Here is a 10,710-nt window from a genome sequence, read left to right as displayed (position 1 = left end):
CACTGGTCAGCCCCCAGGAAGAGTACATGAGTAGACAGAAAAAACCTAGGGAGCTGGGGAGCTGAGAGTGGGAAACAGGGGTTCTACAGACTGTTCATGGCACGAACAGTGTGTGGCATGGAGCTGACAAGGAGGAGACTAAAATGGAAGATTAAGGGAAATGAGACTATCCATTGTAGATTCACATAATCAATAAATTGGTGATTAAAAGAACTAAACTGGGCAGAGTCATCTTAAAAAGCCAAATAGTCACCAGGTCAAAAGAAATCAAGCTGAATATTTTAACCTCTCTAAAGGGAGAATGCATCTATCAGAAGCATACCCTGGAGTCCTGAGGCAGATGTTAGCAGTGTCCATGCAGGCCGTAACCACAGGAGAGACAGCTAGACTCAAGAACATAAACTTCTAGGTCCTTCTGATGTCAGAAGTGTCCCTACTGCAGAGATGGTAGCCTCATCCTTGACCTACCACTTGCCACCAAAGAGCTCATCCCCCTTGAACTCATGACATATGGATAAGCAATCTGTCAATACAGTTTGCATTGCCATGTGTTTTTGCCCAGAGGGAGAGAATGTGTCACCTTTTCTGTTGTATGCCTCATTATAAATCAGTAAGCTGGCTCTGTGCTCTGTATTCCAGCCTCATAAACCCGTATAATGTGAGTCTACTCTGGGGATGCAGATCCACGTTTGGTCAAGAGGAAGAGTCAAGAGTATGAGCTCATAAGGCTGAAGAAGTAGCCATGAACTGTGGTTTTATCAACGTGGTGTACACAGAGTAATTGTGGGAGCCAGAGAGCTAAAGGCTGAGGAATCAGGATCACAATGACTCTCAAATTTTTCAGGTTCTTTTGGTCAAAGCAGAAGCTGTGGACATAATCCTCATCAGGCTTCTGTACCAGTTTTGATTTGCCATGGCTCAACAATGGAATGGAGTGTATCTGACATGCAATTACACAGTTACAAAAGCTGTATATTTAAGGCCATGTTAAAATACCTCATGTTAAAACAGCCAAGATGAAAAGTCATATATTTGTTAAGACCTGTTTTAAATTTAAAGAAATTTAAGGGATAATCTATGTACATGTTTAAAATATTAAAATGTATTTTTAAATTACAGGCAGAAGTCTCCCACCCTTGCTATATTTGCCCAGTTTTCATTTCTCCCAAAAAGTAACTCCTGTGACTAATTTGCCATTCATTCTTATAAATATTTTGGCATGTGTAAGTCAATGAGGTATATATTTTTTTCCTTTCCTTTTTACACAAAGTAGCATACTCTAGGTTTTTTGTTCTGTGTATCATTTTTTTAAGTAGGCTTCATACCCAGCATGGAACCCAATGTGGAACTTGAACTCACGACTGTGAGATGAAGACCTGATCTGAAATCGAGAATCAGACACTTAACTGACTGAGCCGCCCAGGGGCCCCATTTTCTGTATATCTTATCTTTTTATCAGTATACCTTGCTGGTTTTTCCATATCAGTATAAAGTTTTCTCTTTCAGGAAGACACCTTGTTCTCAGAGTATATGAGATAGGAACACAGGATTTGGCATCAGATAGACCCAGCTTCATAACTTTCTATCCGTGTGCCTTGGGTGGGTTTCTTAACTTTCATAAACTTTGAGTTTCTAAATCTATAAAAGAAGGGCAAAAAATATTCAGTTTACAAAATTTTTATGAAGACCAAATATATGTGTGGACATCACATATCCTGATTTCAAACTATGTTATAAAGCTATCGTAATCAAAATACCATATTATTGGCATAAAAATGAATGCATAGATCAATGAAAGAGAACAGAGAGCCCAAAAAAACCCACAAACATGGTTAATTATGGCCAAGGAGCCAGGAATATACTCTAGTGAAAGGACGGTTTCTTCAACAAATAGTGCTGGGAAAACTGTACAGCTACATGTCAGAGAATGAAACTGGACCACTCTCTTATGTCACACATAGAAATCAATTCAAAGTGGATTAAAGACTTAAACATAAGACTTGAAACCATAAAACTCCTAGAAGAAAAAAACAGGGGGTAAGCTTTGACATTGGTGTTGGCAATGATTTTTTGGATTGGAGATCAAAAGCAAAGGCAACAAAAGCAAAATAAACAAGAGGAATTCTATCAAGCTAAAAACCTTCTTCACAGCAAAGGAAGCCATGAACACAACAAAAAAGCAACCTGTGGAATGAGAGAAAATATTTGCAAGCTGTATATCTGATAAGGGGTTAATATCCAAAATATATAAAGAACTCATACAACTCAATAGCAAACAAACAAGCAAATTATCTGCCTAAAAAATGGACAAAGGAAGTGAATACTCTTTTTTCCCAAAGAAGAAATACAAATGGTCAACAGGTATATGAAAAGGTGCTCAACAAGAAAATGTAAATCGAAACTACAATGAGATACCACTCACATCTGGTAGAATGGCTATATTGAAAAGATAAGAAATAACAAGTGTTGGCAAGAATATGAAGAAAAAGGAAATCCTCATATACTGTTAGTGGAATGTAAATTGGTGCAGCCACTGTGGGAAACAATATGGAAGTTCGTCAGAAAAGTAAAAATAAAACTAACATATGATCCTGCAATCCCACTTTTGGGTATATACCAGGAAGTGGAAATAGGGTATCAAAGAGATCTCTGCATTCTCATGTTCACTGCAGCATTATTCACAATAGCCAAGGTATGGAAATAACAGAAGTATCCATCAGTGGATGAATGAATAAAGAAAATGTGATACACACACACACACACACACACACCCCTACATACACAATGGAATATTATTTAGCCATGAGAAAGAAGGAAACCCTACCATTTGCAACAGCATTGATATACCTTGAGGACATTATACTAAATGAAATGAGCCAGACAGAGAAAGACAAATACCACCATATATATGTGTGTGGTGGGAGTAAAACTTAAAGAGTAGAAAAGTGGTTGCAAAGGCTGGGGGTAGGGGGAAATAAGGATAGGTTAGTAAAGGGTACAAACTTTCAAAAATCAGATAGATGATAGGTAGGTAGGTAGGTAGGTAGGTAGGTAGGTAGATACGATAGATAGATAGACAGAGTGGAGCCTTAATTACAACATTAGGGACATGAACATTGAGAGGGAAGAGAGAAAGGAAGAAAAAAAAGTAGAAGGAAAGGGAGAGGATGAAGGAAAAATATCCCATATTAGCCTAATTTCCAGGTTCCTGCAATTTAGCCAACTGGGCACTAGACAGGTCAGTTCCCTCCAGCGGACTCCAGTTTTCTCATTAGTGGATGGTTTACAAAGTTTTGTTTGTACAATTAAGTTAGAATTTGGTACTATGAAAGAATTCATTAAACTTCCCAATTTTTAAATATTTATTTAACGTGTTTTATTTTGAGCCTACTTTGTACAAAGGGATTAGGAAAACAAACGTAAGACATGTTAGACATGTTTCTTTTCCTCAGAATAATCTACAGGCTAGATATGGACAGAGAAAATGCAAAGAAGGAAGCCAAGAAGAGGAGAGAGAATGCAAGTTTTCCCTCAATTCTTTATCTGAAGGAAGCATACAGAAAGAAGGTTCCACTAGGAACAATGAGGTTGGCCATGAAACTTGTGCTAATGGTATGGCCAATGTCAGTTAATCACCATAGCTAGTATGTGCAGCTGGCAGTAAAGAAGGCCTAGTGAATGCGATTTTAATTTTTATCTTGGTGACATGTTGGGTAGGAGGGATCATCTTGGATCTAAAGCAGTGCAAATAGTAACACATACTCTGAGAAAATCTGGCTCAGTTCATCCTTGAACTAACAATTCAGTTCAATCCCATGGTTTCACATGCATGAGGCATTGGCACATACAAGCTGTGTAAAACTTGGTTAAGTTGCTTAGTTTCTTTTTTTTTTTTTAATTTTTTTTAATGTTTATTTTCTTGAGAGAGAGACAGAGCGGGAGCAGCGGAGGAGCAGAGAGAGAGAAAGGGAGACACAGAATCCAAAGCAGGCTCCAGGCTCTGAGCTGTCAGCCCAGAGTCAGATGCAGGGCCTGAATTCACAAACTGTGAGATCATGACCTGAGCCAGAGTTGGACACATAAACAACTGAGCCACCCGGGCGCCACTAAGTTGCTTAGTTTCTTAATGCCTCAATTCCCTTATCTGCAAAATGTGAACACTAATAGAAGCCTACTTCCTAGGACTGTCCATAAGATTAAATTAGCTACTATGTGCAAAGTACTTAGAATAGCACCCAGCACATAGTAAGTAAGTCTTGTAAAAATACCTACCATCACCATAGCTATTGTTACTTAAAGCCAGAAACTGTGCTAATTGCTAGAGGTTATATGAAGATCTAGAAGGTAGCATCCTTGCTCTCAGAGAGAACGACCTATACAAAGGCTGAAGCCACTGTCCTTTAGACTTAACATTTATTATGTAGGCCTGGGGTCCACTTATGTTCTCTTAGATAAAGTACTTTTGATTTTTCCAGGCAACAAGTGCTCCCAGGTGATTAGGCTCTCTGTATCCTTCCTGACTTTAGACTAACTTAAATCTTTTATATTGTATGTCAATCAGCTACTGTCCACGGGAGGTAGAGAAAGCTGATCAGCACTTTCTAAACTGACTGAAGAACCCCTAGACAAAATGATTAGATGTTCCTTGCTTTGATGCCAAAATGCTATTATTGCATCTTCACTTGGGAATCCAGGAAGATGAAACATTCAGTACATTCTTTCCAGGATGATACAATCCATACCAAGATGGGCACTGGCACAGTCCTGTAGTTTTGAGTCATTTATAAATACCACCCCACAAAACTGAAAAGGGTAGTGACTATTCTCCTCAGGCAAACATTTTTTTAAGACTACTTTTTATGGCAATATTAGATTCACAGCAGAAATAACAGGAAGGTATAGAGATTTCCCATATATTCCCACACATGCATAGCCTACCATGTGATCAACATCCCCCTCCCCCCATCCCATCAGAGTGGTACATTTGTTACAACTAATGAACTTAAATTGACACATTATAATCACCCAAAGTCCATAGTTGATATTTGGGTCACTCTTGGTGTTGGACATTCTATGGGCTTGGACAAATGTATAATGACATATATCCATTATTACACATGTGTCTGTATATCCATGTACCCATTTTCACTGCCCTAAAAAGCCTCTTACTCTGTTGGGCAAATTCTTGATGGGTCCTTTCTTGTAGATGAAATAAAATCACTTTTTGACCAACTCTAAGACAAATTGCCAATATCCCAACTCATAAATTTTTGTTCCTTCCTTTCTTACTATCTTCAGACATTTTTCCTAAAAATAAACAAGAAAAATGGACAGTTCTACATGTTATACATTCTAGAGCCCCTTTCAACTTCCACCTTCCCCCAAAACCATTAGAAACACAAAAATGTTCAGGAGTCAACGAGAGCAAAACCAGCTGAAAGTGGTTGATTTGCAGTTGGGTTTTGGGGACCAATTGCTATGATAAATGTCCTTTTAAGTAGCCAGTTCTGCAAAGGATATAGACTGTTTACATATGATTAATTAAGAAATAATTATCTTTGACTGGGGGAATATGAGACAATAAATGGACCATAAAAACTAAATAAATACTCAGGCTGCTGCCTTTAGTTTCAATTGGTGCCAGGAATATTTATGACTTTTATAAAAGACATGATAAACTCTCCCCCCATCCACCCATCATTTCCAAAATCCAAAGGCATTGTGAAATCACTCTTGATAATTCTGTTTTTCCCATGTTCTCTGCCTGTGGATGTGTCACATCAAGAGAGTGTATTATTGCACAATCATTATAATACTTCCACTCTTTTTCTCTTGGTGAATGCCGTTGACTTAGGGGTCATCACCAATGATCTTCTCCACCTTATCTTCATCTCTTACTGGCATATAGAAATGGCCCAGTAAAGTTTCCTCAGTGCCTAGCTCTCCCCATTACAACCCTTCTTATACATTGCTGTCAGTTGAATCTGCCTTGGGCATGGCATTCTCATGCTCAAAATAAGCAAATGCCCCCAGAAGTTCAGTCTTTTTCCTTTTTCTTTTTTCTCTAGGGAATAAGATCCAGACTGTTTAGTCTGGCCTTCAAATTGCTATCTTTCATGAATTCAAGCATTTATCATTGAATCCTCACATATGAGAAGCACTGTCTTAATGTAAATACAAGTAATATGTGTTCCTTGATCCATGGACCTTATTGTTCCAGTAGAGTGGGGAAGGACATGTAAATAAACAAATGAGTGCAGCAATGTTGGGTTCAACCAAAGAAATATGTACTGAGCATGGTGGATGCACACACACAAAAGAGCATGTAGCTGCATTGTTTTTGAAAGAATAGAAAAGTTTCCACCAGGGGGTTGAAACTTTCAATGAGAATGTTAAGCTGAATCATATTGAATGGTGGTGGGTGATTCTCCAGAACACAAGGCAGGAAGGGGGACCCCAAGTGGAGGGTGTAGTGTGAAATAAGAAAATAACTTTGGGAGTGGCCCAAAGCTTAATGTGTGGAGTAGATGGGATAAGACAAGAAAATAAGTTGGAGACAAAAGCAGATCACAAAGGAGACTATCTAAAGAGGTGTGAATTACCCTAGCATAGCAAAGGCAATCCAAAGACAAGTTTTAAGCCAGGAAGTAACATGATTGAATTTTCATTTTATATACATTCTCTGACTACAGGTGTGAGAGAGGGATTAGCAGAGGACAAGGAGGATTGTAGGAAGACTGGTTAGAGAAACTTTTCAAGGGGCACCTGGGTGGCTCAGTAGGTTGAGTGTCTGACTCTTGGTTTCAGGTCAGGTCATGATCCCAGGGTCGTGGGATCAAGCCTGACATCGGGTTCCATGCTGACGGTGTAGCCTGCTTGAGGTTCTCTGTCCCCCTCTACCCTTCTCCCCAGTTCTCTCTATCTCTCTAAAATATAAAAAGAAAAGAAAACAAAAAAACTTTTCAAGAGTCCACATGAAGAATGCTAAGAGCTCAAACAGTAAATTGCAACAGTGCATTTGAAAGAATATTGATTTAGGGACTCGATGGACCTGAGATACTACTTAGAAACTATGTGACCCATGCCAAGTTATTTAGCCTAGTCATGCCTTAAGTATCCTCAGCTATAAAACAGAAATAAGGTTGTCTACCGCCTAAGATTTTGTGAAAATAAACTGAAATAATTTTCAAAAGATGTTTAATACAATGTCTCACATACAAAGGGACTGAATAAAACATAGCCATTATAAATGCATAGCAATGAGGATGAAAGGTGTAAGGATGTATATAAGCACTAAAGAAGCAGAATCTACTGGATAGGTCTTGGTCCCTGATTTCATGTTGAGAGTTAAAGAAAGAGGAATCAAGAATTATATTTCTCTTTTTACAAAAATTGATAGGTAGATTACAAAGGGAAAGGGGAGATTTTGGGGAAAAGTGATTAATTCAAATGGAAATATCCAAGAGGTGGCTTGATATAAGCCTATGGAATTCACTTTCAAAGCATTAATTTATAGTAAATATTTGAGAACCCAGAGTATACTGATGGCAATGAAAATTTCAGAATTGGGTGAGATTGCCTAAGGAGACAATATAAAGTGAAGGGAGAAGATGACCTCAGAAGAAACTCTTAAGAACTCCAGCATTTAAAGAATTGAGTGGGCTAGAGAGCCCAAGAGTGGCTAGAGGGATGGGAGAAATCTGGAAATAGGGAGGACATCAAACTAGGAGATGAGAGCGTTTGAGGAAGAAGGGCATCATGGATAACATCAAATGTAAAAAAAAAAAAAAAAAGAGAGAGAGAGAGAGATTACATAAGAAAATCATGGATTTGCATTCATTTGGGTCAGAAAGCTAGGAAGTCATTAATGACACATGGTGGAGAAGTTTCCTTTGGCTGTTGTGGGCCAAAGTTTCCTTTGGCTGTTGTTATGGTGATTGAGATATGAGCAGATGAAGGAATAATAGAGACAAGTACAGAATATTATTTGGAGGAGAATGTGAAAAAAGATAAAGAGATAAAGCATTGAGAAAGGATTTCAAAAGATGGGGGTAATAGAAAATTCATACAGGCTTAAGGAATGAACTATGGGGAAACAGCTTAAGAATACATGCTAAAGAGAAAATAACTGATGAATGAAGGCAGGAGAGGAAGAATCCAGATCACACACAGGTGAAGGGATGAGCTCTGAGCAGGTGGTGGAATCTTCGTGTTGAAAAAAATATGCCTGTATGCATGCTAGCTATGGCAGTCAGAATAATCTCCCCACAGAGGTCCAGGCCCTAATCTCCAGAACATGTATGTCATGGTACCTGGCAAAAGGGACTTTGCAGATGCAGTTAAGGTTACAGACCTTCAGGTAGAGAGACTATCTTGATTATCCAGGTGAACACAATATAATCACATGAGCCCTTGAAAGCCTAGAACTTTCTCCAGCTGAAGTGAGAGATATGGAAGTAAAAGAAGTTGGGGAAATTTGAAGCATGAGAGAGGCAACACGGAAAGCATAAGAAGAAATGCAGGCAGCCTTTAGGAGGAAAGACCAGCTCGTGGATGACAACCAGCAAGGAAACAGTGACCTCAGCCCCCAAGTCACAAGGAACTGAATTTGGCCAGGGTTTCAGGAAGGAACACAACCTTGCCAATACTTAAATTTCAGCCTAGTGAGACTACCCAGAGGACCCAAATAAGCCATGCTGTACCCAGGCTGTGACATACCGAACTGACTGCTGAGTTTGTAATAATTTGTTAAGGCAGCAATAGGAAACTAATACATCAGCTGATAGTCTACAAAGGAAAGAGGGAGGGCGGAGGTGGCAATGAATGCCCAAAGATAAACATTCCCTTGCACCTGCTTTTCAGTTATTCAACCAGTGAGACTTTTGACCTGCCCTGGTCATCTGGGTTCTTGTTGCAGATTTATAGCACAAAGGTTCAGGCAGTCATTGCCCAAAGTTATGCTAACGTAAGGAGAGCAAGAGCAGAATATAACCTTTCCCTCCAATTTTATCCCTCACTGCCCTCTGTAGCTGAGCACCTCCCAATACATCAGTCTCCTGAGGATTCCTCACTTGTGATTGTTATTAGTTCCTAGAATTCATGTTAGCTTCTTGTTTCTACAGCTTTTCAAGAGTTGGTCGGTGGGAGGGAGCCAAGGACTGTCCTATTTCCCTATCCTTGCAGAATGGAATCCTTGGATCTGTTCTATGTGCCTGGATATTCTGATCTCATTTAATCAGATACAAACTTCACACGATAAGCGTTTTACTGCTGTTTAACACACAAGCAAACTAAATCATAATATGTAAGTAATTGCCCGAGGGCCAACAGCTAGTCCGTAACACAGACAGTTGGTCCTAGGCTTTCCTGAATGTGAAACCTGTTCTCTTAGGGTAGCATGCTGCCACAGAAATATTTGCATTTTAAGTCTTCTCATTTAATAAAGACAGAGATGTTGACCCCGGGCGAAGGTATTTCAAGTGTTGGAGATTCTGGAGGACTGACTGAGACGGTCCATCTTGTTAAACAGCTTCCTATTCTGCCAACTCATGGTGCTGGCCCAATGTGTGCAGAGGAAACACTGACAGTTATGTTAGGAAAGCCAAAGGTGACTACCTCTAGAACTTTCTCAAGCCCAGGGTAAAGAGTAATTCATTGTTGCCTGTAATAGTAACCCTGGATGACTATGAGTAAAAGTTCAAGACAGCTCTCTACTTAGGTTGAAGCCCCGGGTTTGAGCCTTTTGGCCACCACCTGTCAGCTGCATGATCATGACTAACTTGAATTTCTGTGCCTTAGTTTCCTCATCAGGAAATTGGGGATCATAATGATTCTTGGTTTTTGTTTTTGTTTTTTTGTGGGAGATGTCTAAAAAAGGTGATCCTTTGGGGTCCCTCTAGCCCTAAAATATGGAATTCTCTGAATCCCAGTTGATCTTTACCAAGGGTCTGGAACTGTGCCACAGAAGATCTTCCCAGCTGGAAATTAAGCTAACCTGCTTGCATTCTGCATTTGAGTAAATCTCATGTCTTAAACATTTCCCTTTACTTAATGCAGTTTGACAAGCAGCAGTGAACTCCCAAGTTACCTCCCTGTGAATAATGTTCTCTTGCCTATCTGTGTTGTTGTTGCATGTCGCAGAGGAACTCCATAAAGCTAACATATGACCCAGGTGTCAAAACACCATTTCAGGAAATAACTTGGAAATGAATTTTGATCACCAGGACACAGTCCATCCATTCAGCCCAGGGAGCCTTCGCGCTTCCTGTGGCTCACTCCAATCTGAAAATAGCATCCTAAAGCAAATGTGGAGGAAGTAATTAATTGTGTAAAATAACACAGAGATTTTACCCTGAACTGCAGAATCGCCTGTATTCCAACCCTGCCGGGACTTTCTTAAGAGCTATCTTTTCCCATAGTGAGGAAATCTAAGCCAGCCATGAAAATGACCACTGGCCAAACTGCTCCTGGCCTAGGGAAGTGGAGCAGGCAAGTCCTAATGAGACATTAAATATCATCTTTCTTTCTTCTTTTCTTCTCCCAGAGCTTCTAAGTCTAGGAAAATGTTCTCTTTTTCCTCTGTCTTGGCCTCTCTCTTTCCTTCCTTTTACTTTTTTTCTTCTCTAGGTTTAGGATCCTTGTTCTACTACTTTTACCATCAGGTTTTATTGACTGAGATCAGATAATTCCCTAAAAGCAGGTTTGGATGGG

This window comes from Felis catus, chromosome D3 (assembly GCF_018350175.1).
Source record: "Felis catus isolate Fca126 chromosome D3, F.catus_Fca126_mat1.0, whole genome shotgun sequence".
In the NCBI taxonomy this organism is placed as follows: domain Eukaryota; kingdom Metazoa; phylum Chordata; class Mammalia; order Carnivora; family Felidae; genus Felis; species Felis catus.
This window is presented reverse-complemented; position numbering follows the sequence as displayed.